The 14177-nt window shown below is 33.8% G+C and overlaps 1 long non-coding RNA gene across 1 annotated transcript; it reads right to left on the bottom strand.

The window, feature by feature from the left end:
- Positions 1–9003: 9003 nt before the first annotated feature.
- LOC142181251 (uncharacterized) lies at positions 9004–10815 on the bottom strand. Its single transcript, XR_012709851.1, has 3 exons — positions 10659–10815; positions 10225–10349; positions 9004–9334 (listed from the first exon to the last, which is right to left on the bottom strand). It is a non-coding gene; the product is annotated as an uncharacterized LOC142181251 (long non-coding RNA).
- Between the last annotated feature and the right edge of the window lie 3362 nt (positions 10816–14177).

The following is a 14177-nucleotide window of genomic DNA, read 5'->3' as shown; positions in this document are numbered from 1 at the left end:
CAACCCGACCTAAGTATATTAAGACCTTGGGGTTGTGCTGCCTATACACATGATTTCTCTCACAAATATGATAAATTGGGCCCGAGGGGAAAGAAAAGTATCTTTATAAGATACTCTGAAACCTCAAAGGGTTATGTGTCTATAGGTCAGCAAGACAGTGGGAGTGTAACTGAGTTTGAATCACGGGATGTCACATTCTTAGAGGATGAGTTCCCTAAGAAGGGGTAGGTCAAGACCTACCTTATTTGAGATAATGGATCAAGAAGTACAAGGATCACTTCATTCGAGTGGGAGAATTTTAGCAGATGATGAATTAGTTTCTCATCAAAAAACCCCTTTATCATCAAATGCGAATGAAAGTAATCCTTTTACATTTAGTGGAAGTGACCAAATGGAACTTGTTCTAAGTGGGAGCGATATGGTCATAGATATTGTTCCAAGTGGGAGCGGGATGAATGATCTTGATCCGAGTGGGAGCAACATTGATCCAAATGGGAACAGTGATGAATCACAAATAAGGTGTGGTTCTCGTAAAAGATTCCCCGCCGACGATTTGATACTGAAGGCATCAAACTATTTATGATGCTCCTACAAGAAGAAAACTATCCTAAAAATGTAAAAGAGGCTCTCTCAGGTCTTTCTAAGGATAGATGGACAAAAGCAATGGAAGATGAATTGGAGTCTATGAGAGTTAACAAAGTTTGGGAACTAGTTGACCTCCTTGAAGGACGCAAAGCAATTGGGAGCAAATGGATTCTCAAAATTAAGCTCAAGGCTAATGGCACAGTTGAGAAATATAAGGCTCGACTGGTGGCGAAAGGGTATACACAGCAAAAAGGAATAGACTACGAAGAGACTTTCTCACCTGCTGTACGATTTACCTCGGTTCGCTTGGTTTTAGCTATTGTTGCAAGCTTGGATCTTAAATTACATCAGATGGATGTAAGGACTGCCTTTCTCAATGGAGAACTAGATGAAGAAATCTATATGGAACAACCTGAGTGTTTCATTGAAAAGGGCCACGAACAAAAGGTTTGTAGACTTTTGAAGTCTATTTATGGCCTCAAACAATCTTCAAGGAAGTGGTATATACGCTTTCAAAATGTTCTTGTATCCAATTATTTTACCATGATGGATAAAGACCATTGTGTTTATACCAAGAGATCAAGAAACAAGCTTGTAATTTTAATATTGTATGTAGATGACATACTTATAGCTAGAAATGATAAGGAGTTTATAACCGAGATAAAGTCATGGTTATCATCCCAATTTAAGAAGAAAGATATGGGTAAAGTTGCATATATTCTTGGAGTTAAGATTTCAAGAGATCGTCCAAAGAAACTATTATATCTCTCACAAGAGAATTACATTAGAAAAGTTCTTGAACGATTTAATATGCAAAATAGTAGCCCAGTTGAAACTCCTATAAGTAAAGGCCATACCATGGGAAGTCAGATGTGTCCTAAGACTCATAAAGAGACAGAAAGAATGAGCCGAGTTCCTTATAGGAGCGCAGTCGGAAGTCTAATGTATGCTATGGTATGCACTAGACCTGATATCTATCAAACAGTTGGCTTGGTAAGTAGATATCAAACCGACCCAGGTTTAGCACATTGGCAAGCAGTAAAGAGGATCATGAGATATCTGAAGGGAACTATTGATTATGCCCTTTGTTATCAAGGCGGCAAGGATCTGCGATTAGTTGTATATAGTGATGCTGATCATAGAGGAGATCTATATGAGAGGAAGTCTACCTCGGGATGTGTTTTCTTACTCAGTGACGGCACCATATCATGGAGTAGTAAGAAACAATCATGTGTATCACTATCTATGATGGAAGCCAAATACGTGGCTCTCGCATCAGCAGCACAAGAAGCCGTTTGGTTGAAAAGGTTCTTGGATCACTTGTTGGATATCACTAAAAATACTGAACCAGTATTAGTATACTGTGATAGTGAGGCTGCAATATCCTCCACCAAGGATCCAAAGTTTCATTGTAAAATCAAACATATAGATATCAAGTATAAATATGCGAGAGACATGGTTAGACGCAAGGTAGTGAATGTGAAGTATGTGTCTACAAAAGATATGTTAGCATATCCATTGACCAAGCCTTTGTCTAGAGATGTATTTGTGAGACACGCTAGGTCTCAAGGCTTGCGTAGACTCTAAGATACTTTATTTTGTTATTTATTTTCTCGAGTTCACAAACTGATGTTCTTTAATTATCAATAAAGTTAATTTACATACATACATATTTTAATCGTTGAATGTTATGTGCATTCTTTATTTTTTTGATAAGTATGTCGGGTAGACAAGAGATTGGCCTTCTCACACAGGCAACCGCCTCCTTATCTTAGTGATGTGAGGAGATGAGACATGGTTTTAAGCAAAATTATCATAAGGATAATTTGAGAGATATTCGCTTAAAATTAGAATGTCGCTTAAACAATGACATAAGGTCATTAGGGTGAACGTTGTTCACCTAGTCTACTTTGTGAGCCAGATGCGAGTTAAAAATAATATTGTAGATAAAAGAATTCAAATTTAGATACTTATGGTGTCTAAATATCATTTGTACAACATTCTTTATGAGATAAAGACATATGCTCCTTGGGAAAAGGGAGAAAATGTTGTAGCACACGTTTCATACCATGTGTGCTAATGTTGACCAATTGGATTAACATAAGTCCATTCTCAACTTATTGTTGTGTGAGACCTAGAGCTTTTATGATAGCTCAAGATTTTGTACCCTTAGAGACTCCGATCAGATATTTGAGACTTAGTGTGATGTTTAGCTATCTTAGTTTATTTCCAAAAAGACCATGTACATAGATTCGGTCTAGCGGAGCATATCTAGAAAATCCATCATACTAATGTTAAGGGAATCGTGAGAAGAGGAAGATCATTGATGGAATCTTATTTATTTGTATTCACTAGTGCACCAATTATAACTTATGAATTATGATTGTGAATACAAGAAATAATGATATACGAGATTTTGAGACTATATCAAATGTGATTTACATGATCTAGGGTACTGCATATTTTATGATCTACTTGCAGGTTTGCACTCGACGAGAGGCTATATACTCCTAACAGATGTATAGCACTTAGCTCTCACAGTATGTTGGTCGCACGGTCTACTTCTCTGTATGAATGATTGAGGAGATGAGTTGAGAATATGTTTCTCAAGCTAGATGAGCACTCCCATTATGTGTGAGTGGGAGATGTAGGAAATATTGGGTCCACCCACAAGAGGTGCTCTAAGGCCCAATAGAGTTATTAGTTAACCCTAATATTCCTTATATAAGTACACTTAGTATGTACACTAAAAACATGACTCTGAGCAGTATTTTTCCTACGCTCTCTCTATCTCACAATCAAACTAGGGTTTAGACTGTGGGATTGGGGATTGCTCCAACTCACTGTGACAACCACCGCCGACCAGTAATTCCAGCCACGGTTCATCCGTTTTCGCTTCCGCTTCACGAAGAACAAGTAAGTTCTCGTTTTACGATTTACGTGTTATCTAATGTGTTTAGATTATCGCGTGTTCCTTCAATATCATATTAATATTCAGTTAACACAACCACACCTAATCTGAATTTACAGAGTGTTACAAATAAAGTAGGGGAAAAAAAGAATTAATAGCCTTCGAGTGTATTAAAGAAACTAAAGTGTGACTCGTTCTTTGATTCAATAGTTTCAATTTCCAACATACTAGTAAATTAAATGGTTACTTTGTATAACAAATATATGAGGTAATATAGGAACGTTCCACATTTTAGTTGTTGAAAACAAAAACCACTAGTTCCGTCAACAATTGGAAATCTAACTTGTACACTATATATTGAAGAGTGGTGGAATGATGAATGTTCATTCACCATTTGTTAGAGGTAGGGGTTTTCAAGAAAAATTGAAAAAATAAAAATAAACCGACTTAAAAGATTGATATATATATATATATATATATATATATATATATATATATATATATATATATATATATATATATATATATATATATGTGCATGCGCGCACTCTTTGATTTGGTTTGTCATTAGGAAAGATTGAATCAAACCGGCATATAAATATATTAATTTTTAATAATTTTTCTTTAATAATTAGTGTAGACATATTTGTGATCCTTATTTGAGATGTTGTTTAATATAACTATCACAAAGGATTTGTTTTTGTTTTTGTTTATCTAAATGCTTAATCCCAACGTGTATGGTCACTTTTCTTTTCTTTTTTTTTTTTTTTTTTTTTTACAAGTGTCTTTTAGATACTTCAATCTCTCTTCCAATTATGGTAGTATATCTTTTTTAATTTTGAGATATTATTTTATTGATAATTCCTGAAGTAGACCGATCCTATCATTGTTTAGGTTTTATATTCAGTTTTGCATTCAGCATTATAAATTATTTGGAATCATTTGCTTATTCTTTTTAATTATTAAAAATTTGGTTATGTTATAAAGTATAGTGTGATTGAAATTTATGAAAGTGGCTAATTATTATGTATCACGGAGAAATTTATCACATAAGCATATGAAACAGATCGAGATTTATCCATTCGTTCGATTCTTGCTAGACATATAATTGACTTTTAGAGAGCAACCTTTTATATATCCTTGAAGATACTTAATTACCATTTTCTGTCCTCAATGCTAGTTTAGGATCAGAAAAAGTTTATCCCTAAAAATTGTATTTCTTTAGGCACCACAACAGGCAAAATAGGCTATTAAAATCTTGGCCAAACAAGTTATTAGTCGACTCGAAAGAAGTAGAAATGGACGGTTCCGTACTTGATGTTAAACAGACCACCTTACCAGAAGCGTAGGAGGAAATTACACTGGTCGTGATATAACTGAAAAGTCATCGCATAAATGACCAAGACAAAATCCCTTTATAAATCTCGGGGCTTACGCCTTATCCTGTGTTAAAATAAAATGTCCCATCTTACGCCGCTGACTTTTAAAACATTTATACGAACAGAAGACTCGTTGCTCCCCGAAGGAAAAACTATGTTGTATAGCCGCTTCAAAAAATAATAACCGATAAAATACATATTTTTTTATATATTAATGTATAATATACATATGTTATACACAATTCTTATATATATATTTTATATTTTTTACCGATCGATTAAACGTGTAACTTGCATAAATATTGTACGGGGCGTCCTATTTGGTCGGCCCCATTTAACCTACACCTATTTTTTTTAAAATTTTAATTTGTACCCACTTTTTAAACAACTTCAGCCCCCTTTCTCCTCCTCCTTCTCCTCCTTCGTTTTCTTCTTTCTTCTTCTACAACGATGACTTCAACATTGTTCTCTTTGATTAATGAAGCTAAAGCAAATATACTGAGGACTTCCACTTGGATTATTATAATATTAAAAATCCCAAACCAAGAGACAATAAAAGTTATTTGAAATTTCAGTTCTGTATTTGTGAATTTCGATGAAACAAACTAAAGTGGCATATGTCAAGCCGGCAATATTATTAAATACATTATGTCGTCTCTTTTTACAATAAGGGTGTATTGTAGGCCGGGCCCAGCCCGGGACCGGCCTGAGACCGCGGGCCAAATGGGCCGGTCTCGAATGGGCCGGTCTTTAATGGTGCATAAGTCCGAGGCGGGCCGGTCCAACCCAAATAGCCCGTGAGCCCGGGACCGTTAAGCCCGGAATCGGCAGGAGGGCCTAGGCCGGTTCAACCGGGCCCCAACGGCTATTTTTTAAAAAATAAATTTTATTTAAAAAAATGACCAACGGTCATATTTTAAAAATCTAGCCATTGGTCTTCAATTTCCAACCGTTTGGAAGTTTAAAAAATAGTCATTTGGCCCCCAAACTTTGTTTTAACCCCAAACTTTTTATAATTACACTTTTTTCCAATTCTCAACTATAAATACCCCCTCATTCTTTCATTTTTACTCACAAATTCATCAATCTCTCTCTAATTTTCTTTTATAATTGCTTACTTTATTATTGCAATTTCGTGAAAAATTGTGAAGTTGGTGAATTGAAGTATTCAAGTCTTCAACGATATTCAATTTTCAAGAAGTTGTTCGTCAATTCGGTAAAGTCGTTCCAACTCTTAAGTTTTAATATTATAGTTTTGTTTGTTTTATTTAGTATAATTATAACTAATATGGACTTTTCTTTGAAAAAAATATTTGGTGGTAAGGGTAAGGGAAAATCTAAAATTGGTGAATCTAGTCGCCAAGCTACTACTCTTTCCCCGGCTCCTCGACCCAACCTGTTACTCGTCCTCCTCCACCTATTATTCTTGATAGTGATAACCCTTGTTTTCAATTTTTCGATAGTCAATTTTGCTATGATGTTGCACCAGGTCAACAATTAAATGAAAAAGTTATGAATGTTCTTTATCCTAATCAAACTATCTTTGAAAATGATGAGGAAAATGATGATTTAGATGAAACGCAACCAGATTTAGATAATACACCTATTAGTCCTGTTAATAACCCAACTGATGCACCGCTTGACCCTCCTGTAGTAACCCCTACTTTTAATAGACAACCTTCTAAACGGCCCGAAACATCTCTTGTTTGGCACTTTTTTACTCAACTAAGAGAACAAAATAAGGCTAAGTGTAAAACTTGTTGGTCTTTGTTGGTTCATAAATTTACTGGAGACCGTAGCGGTACAGGTAGTTTGACTAGACACATAAAGACATACCCTAGAGATAAAGCTAGATATTTACAAATGAAAGTTGCGCAAGAGGGGACAAGTATAGATAGTACGGTTAACCCTAGTACAGGGTCAAATCTAGTTCAACCGGGAATTAACACTGTTATCGGTGACATTTTATATTATGATCCAATTAAAGATCATGAAGAATTGGCAAAAATGGTTACTGTTATGTGTTTACCCTATAGTTTTCCTTCTAACCCTCAATTTGTGCATTATATTAGAAGAGTTTTTAATCCTACTTATAAAGGATGGCCTCGCGCAACCGTAAAGAGCGATATTTATAAATATAAACATGAATATGAACAATATTTGTGCTATTTATTTACTCATATAGATTGTCGCATTGCTATTACTACTGATATTGGTAGAAGTGGTAATGACTATGATTATCTAACTGTTACAAGTCATTAGATAGATGAGGACTGGATAATGCAAAAGCGCATTATTGCTTATAGAATAATTAATTCACGCCACACAAGTAAGTTTATTGCTAACACAGTTGCAGATATTTGTAGATATTTTTGCATTAGAGATAAAATTATGTCGGTTTCAATGGATAATGCTTCTAGTAACACTAACGCTATAGGTTTGCTTACAACTACACTAAATCCTGCATTTAGTAATATTTTTCATGTTAGATATATTTGTCATAGTTACCATTTAATCGTTGGTGATGGTATGAAAGTTTTAAATGTAGAAATTGAAAAGGTTAAAATGGATCTTAATAGACTTTTTTATTCAAACTGTAGAAGTAGACTTAGAAACTATTTTAAAAAATGTGATGAATTTGGCCTTAGAGAAAGAAAGGTTCCTAAACCTTGTCCGACTAGATGGAATTACATGTATGAAAGTTTAGTTGTTGCATATGAATATAGGAACCCAATAAGCGCAATGTATAATGCTCGTGTAGGTGATGGTGATGATGATGATGATGATGAGCACCTTACAAATCAAGATTGGACTAATGTTAAAATGCTTGTAGACTTTTTAGAACAATTTCATGTTGCTACAAATGAATTATCTGGGCAATATTATCCTACTATTTCTAACTGTTTAGTTTATATTGCAGCACTTGCAGATTTGTTTACTCAATTTTCAGAGGATGAGGTAATTTATCAACTTGCTATTGATCCTAAGAAAGCTAAGTTTAAAAAATATTTTTTCCCTATCTCCCCTATTTTTGGTGTTGCTGCAGTGTTAAATCTTACAATGTAATTAGGAGGTCCTCACTTTTGGTATTCAAAAATTTATAACGCTTTATCACTTTCAGCTGAGGAATATGCTACACTTGGAGATGCAAAAACCTCAATTAAAATAAATGCTCAAACAATTTATAATGCTTATCAACTTGCCTTAGATCATGCTATACCAAATGTTCCAACTCCTACTTCGTCTAGTTCGCAATCATCTAAAAGAATTGCGGGCCTAAAAGCCCTTAGTTCTTGAACGGAGTTCAGGGGTTCTCAAGGAGATAATATTGGTGATAGTTCACAACTAAATGAGCTTCAAGTTTATTTGTCGCTGGGACTTGAATCATAAAATCTCGACGGCTCTTTCGATGTTTTGGAATGGTGGAAGGACAAACAAAAACACTATCCGGTTCTTTCAAGGATAGCTCGAGATATTTTAAGTGTTCAAGCTTTAACAGTGGCATCGGAGAGCGCTTTCAGTCAAGCGAGACTTCAAATCGGTGATCATACAGCATCTATGAGGGAGATCTTGGAAAAATCGGTACTCTTCAGAGATTGGATCCGTCCGAAAAGAAGAAATTTTGGACTTGCAGAATCACAACCGGAGATAGACAAAGCTTATGAAGAAATGCTAGCGGAACTTGTGCAGGATGCTGCTTCGCCCGGAAGTGGTAATGAACAAGCTTCTTTTATACCACCACCAACGGAAATTCCTCCGGACCTTGAAGGATTTATGAGATTTGTTAGAGATAATACATAGACTAATATGTAACTTGTATTTTGGCACATCTTCCTTAGTTTTTTTTCTTTTTAATGGTGGTAGTAGTACCTTTTTGTGCTCATTCCATTGGGGGGAGGAATACTAATAAAGATATTGCCATTTTTTGTTAATGTCGTAATAATAAAAATTATAAGACATTCCCTTGAATATTTCTTTGCAATTTATTTTGTGTTTAAATTTGATATAGTATATATTATATATCTAATACATATAAAACTATATATATATATATATATAGCTATATATGATTATATATACATATGTTTTGGGGAATATATTCTGGAGTAAAAGATAACACCCTCCTCCTCAGCATAAATTCCCAACTTCTCTGTAATATTTTGCAGCTTCACTTCAGCATCAAAACTACAAAGACAATCTATAGCAGTATTCTTATTACTTCTATGGGGAATGTAGGAGAAGAAGGAAAAGTGTCATTAAAATTCGGGAAATGCATAGTGATAAGGAGAAAGGAAGGTGAGAATGGTGCTACGAGCAAAAATAATATTTAAAACTAAAATTACTTAATTAAGGAGAAAGAAGCAAAAGAAAATTGAGAAATTGCTTGATCAGAACACAATATATAGCTTCTTCTACCCCAATGACACTTCTCTTCATAATACTTAGCTTCTTCCAATTCCTAGCAAATGGCACGAAGAGAAGTTATCATATAAACACAATAATATCGTCAAACAGACGCTGACAAGAAAAAAAAACCTGCATTATTGAAATTTTTTGTAGGTGTAGAAGGAATGCCATTAGCACAATATAAAGCAATTCTCTCATCAATTCAGCAATATAATTCTGCCCAGTCTTTGATTACTAAAGTTGGCGTGGCTTTTAGTAACTAAATAACCAAGATTAAGATGTATCGTGAAAGAATTTTTTTAGTGTTATCTAATAGGTGCCCTATTTCAATCTTTATGTCAAAAACTATTTTCATGTACTACAAATTATCTCTCCTTTACAACAAAAGGAATCATTAATTACATAGACAAAAGATAATAAACTTTGAATAGAAGCTTCATTCATCTGACAAGTTATACGATTTCCTAGCATTTTTTTGAGTCAAATAAAGAAAAAGAACTAATACATTATATTTCCAAGCCTCAATTTGACAGGTCTTAGCTGTTTCTTGAATTCAAGTAAAAGCTAGTGAAAACTATTTCAAGCTTTATATTCATATTATTCTTTATTTTAACATGTGACCTTTTACCTATAACAATTTCATCGAAATTGTCTCCATCCATGTAATTCATTAAATTTTACAAAGGTAAACTGAAATCTCTAGAGTTCTTGTTCAATTCTTGAAACAATAAAAAAATTTAAGAAAAAATGATTTGTTTATGTGGATATATCTTTGACAGATTTTATAACATAATTTTTCCTTTGTGCATTAATTATAAGTATATAAGTATATTTATTTCTATTATAAGAGACTCAAATTTAATACTTTGCAATTTTGTTCTTACTTAAAGAATGTAAAAAAAAATTATATACAAAGAGATATGAAGCCATAATTGCACCAACCAAAGGTCACTCTTTTATTGAACTCAGATAAAATCGCAAAACCTGGAAAGAGAATATCCCCAAAGCCAATCAAGCCATAGCCATAATAAGGATTAGAAGATTAGATAGTTGAGAACTCTTAGAAGCTACAAAAAATTTAAAAAAAGAACTGAGTCATATTTCATCCCATACAGTTTAAAGAAAAACATATATAGTAAAACTATTTAAGAAATAAAAGTTTATCGCAAAGAACAAACAGAAGGGAACATAAACAAAATCCCAGAATATTGGATACCAATACAAGGAATACCAACCAAAAAATCTCAAAAATAAGGAAGAGATAATCAAATCACAAAATCAGAGAGAGGCGATTTACCTCTGGCAGTAATAGAAATAAGAGAAACAGAAACTGAAGGGAAAAATTAAAATACTGAAGAGCAAAGGAAGAATTTTACCTTGGGCGAGGGGAGGAAGAAGAGGAGAAGAAGAAGACCCTGTAAGGGAAGAGAAGATTTGCGATAAGGATTAAGAGAAGAGCCATTTAAGAGCAGTAAAAGAAGCAATCGTTTCTTTTATAGGGAAAATAAGCGACTGTTAAGTTTTCTTTATTGAAAAACTTTTTTTCATCAGTTTTAAAAGGAAAAATGTCAAAAAAGAATTACAATAAAGATTAATGTCAATGCTGGGCTGAGAGAGGTGTCACATCATCCTCTCTTAGACCCAACTTCATATATATATATATATATATAGGAAAGAATAATCAGAAGATCCATAGAGATTGTACACTCATATTATTTGAAATCAAATACTATGATTGTTGAAATATTTTTCGATCTTGATTTTATTTTCTTGACGAAATTTGTTATCTACACCTATATATGATAAATATATGTTGATTATGTATAAAATATGTATATTTTTTATATTAAGTAACTATTATTTATGAGCGATTATATTGTGTAGTATTCCCAAGTAATTAATAATTAATGGATCGACAATTATTACTAAGTGCCTGATGGGCTAGCTGGAAGATATAACCCACAAACAAATTTTAGGAGTAGACCTCCCTTGTACCCTGTTCAGATTGTGGATTAGTTTAACATTAAATATATTTGTTAATTTTTTTAACATTAAATTTATATTTTAATTTATTTAACATGCTTGAAATATTAATTATTTTAACATTACTTTGGTTAATTAGTTTAACACACGCTTTATGTTAATTTATTTAGCATGAAATCAATATTAATTAGCTTAATATTAACAATACTTATTAATTTGTTTAACATGTATAATATTTTAATTAGTTTAACATTAAAGTAAAATTTATGTGAATTTGTATAGCATGTAATAAATGTTAATTAGTTTGACATTAATTTTATTTGCATGCTAGTATAAGTTATTTGTTAACTTATGATCCAAATGGGATTGTAAAATCATGATTAGATAATTATGTTGTCTTAAACATGATTAAGACGCTTATCTAGATAATTGAATAAGTTAATTTTCATAATATTTTAATTTTTGGACGATGATTGGGAACATAGTGAACTTTCGACTCCATAATTAATATATGTGTTTATTAACTTAATCAATTGATGCTTAGTGTCATAATATGTATGTATGTAGAACATCGTGCCTTGCGTTATTTTTTTACATGATCCTCATTTTATTTTTTATTTTGTTAAAGAAAGACTACTACTTCAAAAAACATTGTTGTTGAGCTCAACAAAGGGTTGAAACTCAATGGTGACAATTATGAAACCTGGAGCTTGAAAGTCCAGTATGTGCTAGAGGAGCAAGAGGCTCTGGAGGCCATCAACAATGTCATGAATGAGCCTGAGGAAGTCAACATTGCTCAGCATAGGCGTGAGTATGAAGCCTATGACAGTTGGAAGAAAAGGAACTCAATTGCTCGCATTACATTGTTGAGCACCTTAGATGATGACATTCTAAGGGAGTTTAAGGATCACCAAAGAGCTATGGATCTTTGGAATTCTTTGAGGAAAAGGTTTGGTACCTGTTCCACTGCAAGGCTGAGATCCTTAACGTTCAAATTTGACTCATATAAGAAACGCTCAGAACATTCAATGAAAATACATCTGAAGCATTTGACCCATAATGAGCGAATCACAACTCTGGAAGATGTCCTGAGACACCTTGAGTTAGAGGAGGAACGACTTGAGGCTGCAAAGTCAATAGCTGAGTTGCACATGGCAACAACCTCCAAAAACAAGAGTAATTCAAAGAAAAGAAACTGGGGAAAGAAGAGAGGGTCATCTCAAGTTCAGCTTGCTAAAAGAGAAAAGACTGAAAAAGGCAAGAACAGACGTCCCAAACGTGTGAAAGTTGCTAAAGTGAAATGCTATAATTGTGACAAGAAGGGTCACTATGCTAGAGATTGCTCTGAGCCTCCTAGAAAGGGATTTCACGATGCTCGAATTAGTGAAATTTGTGTTTTTAGTTCTGTTTTTCTAACTAAATCTAATCTTTTGTGGATTGTAGACTAATGAGCAACAGACCACATAGCCTGGAAACATAGTGCCTTTGTTGAATTTCGGCGAGTTACACGTAGAGCAAAGTATATATATAGAGCAAAGTGTATATATGTAGGCAACAACAATAAAGTTGTTGTTGAAGGGATCGGTACATGCAATTAGTCCTGCATGGTGGTCGAGACCTAATACTACACGATGTTCTCTTTGCACCAACAATTCGTCGGAATGTTATTTCAGTTTCAGTTTTGCTTAAGTTAGGATTTGACTTGTTTTGTCATGGCAATTCTACCAAGTTGACTTTTGGTTCAACTTTATTTGGTTTTGATCATGTGACCGGAGGTTTAATTATTATGGATTTGAATTATGATTCATTTAATAATAATGCTAGTTTTTCTATGTTTGTTTCTTCACATAAATATGATAGTGATGTAAACATATGGCATGCTAGACTTGGTCATATTGACCAACAAAGAATGCAAAGGTTAGCAAAACAAGGTTTGCTTTCCAGCATTAAACATGTGGAATTGTCCACTTATGAAAATTATCTAGCTGGAAAATCTGCAAAAAAAACTTTAGGTCTGGCAACTAGAGTCGAATATCCTTTGCAATTAGTCTATTCGGACATCTTTGGGCCTATGAATGTTAGGTCTAGGCATGGAGCAAGTTATTTCATCACATTTATTGATGACTTTACCCGTTTCAGTTATGTCTGTTTGATTTCCCATAAATCAGAAGCAATAAGTTGCTTCATAAGCTATATGAGCTTAGTGGAAAATCAATTAGACAAGAAGATAAAAGCTCTTCGAACTGATCGTAGTCTTGAATATTTATCAACTCAGTTTAATAATTTATGTGATGAAAAGAGAATAGTTCATCAGTTGACTATCCCAAATACTCCACAACAAAATGGTATTGCGGAGAGAAGAAACAGAACGCTCCTAGAAATGGTTAGGTCAATGATGGAACAAGCTAACATCCCAATTAGTTACTAGGATGATGCATTGCTTACTACCACCTTTGTACTTAACCAAGTGCCTACAAAATCAGTTACTACCACTCCATATGAGTTATGGACTGGAAGACAACCCGACCTAAGTATATTAAGACCTTGGGGTTGTGCTGCCTATACACATGATTTCTCTCACAAATATGATAAATTGGGCCCGAGGGGAAAGAAAAGTATCTTTATAAGATACTCTGAAACCTCAAAGGGTTATGTGTCTATAGGTCAGCAAGACAGTGGGAGTGTAACTGAGTTTGAATCACGGGATGTCACATTCTTAGAGGATGAGTTCCCTAAGAAGGGGTAGGTCAAGACCTACCTTATTTGAGATAATGGATCAAGAAGTACAAGGATCACTTCATTCGAGTGGGAGAATTTTAGCAGATGATGAATTAGTTTCTCATCAAAAAACCCATTTATCATCAAATGCGAATGAAAGTAATCCTTTTACATTTAGTGGAAGTGACCAAATG

Source organism: Nicotiana tabacum, chromosome 5 (assembly GCF_000715075.1).
Source record: "Nicotiana tabacum cultivar K326 chromosome 5, ASM71507v2, whole genome shotgun sequence".
In the NCBI taxonomy this organism is placed as follows: domain Eukaryota; kingdom Viridiplantae; phylum Streptophyta; class Magnoliopsida; order Solanales; family Solanaceae; genus Nicotiana; species Nicotiana tabacum.
Note: the sequence above shows the minus strand (reverse complement) of the source record. Positions and strands in the feature narration are given on the sequence as shown.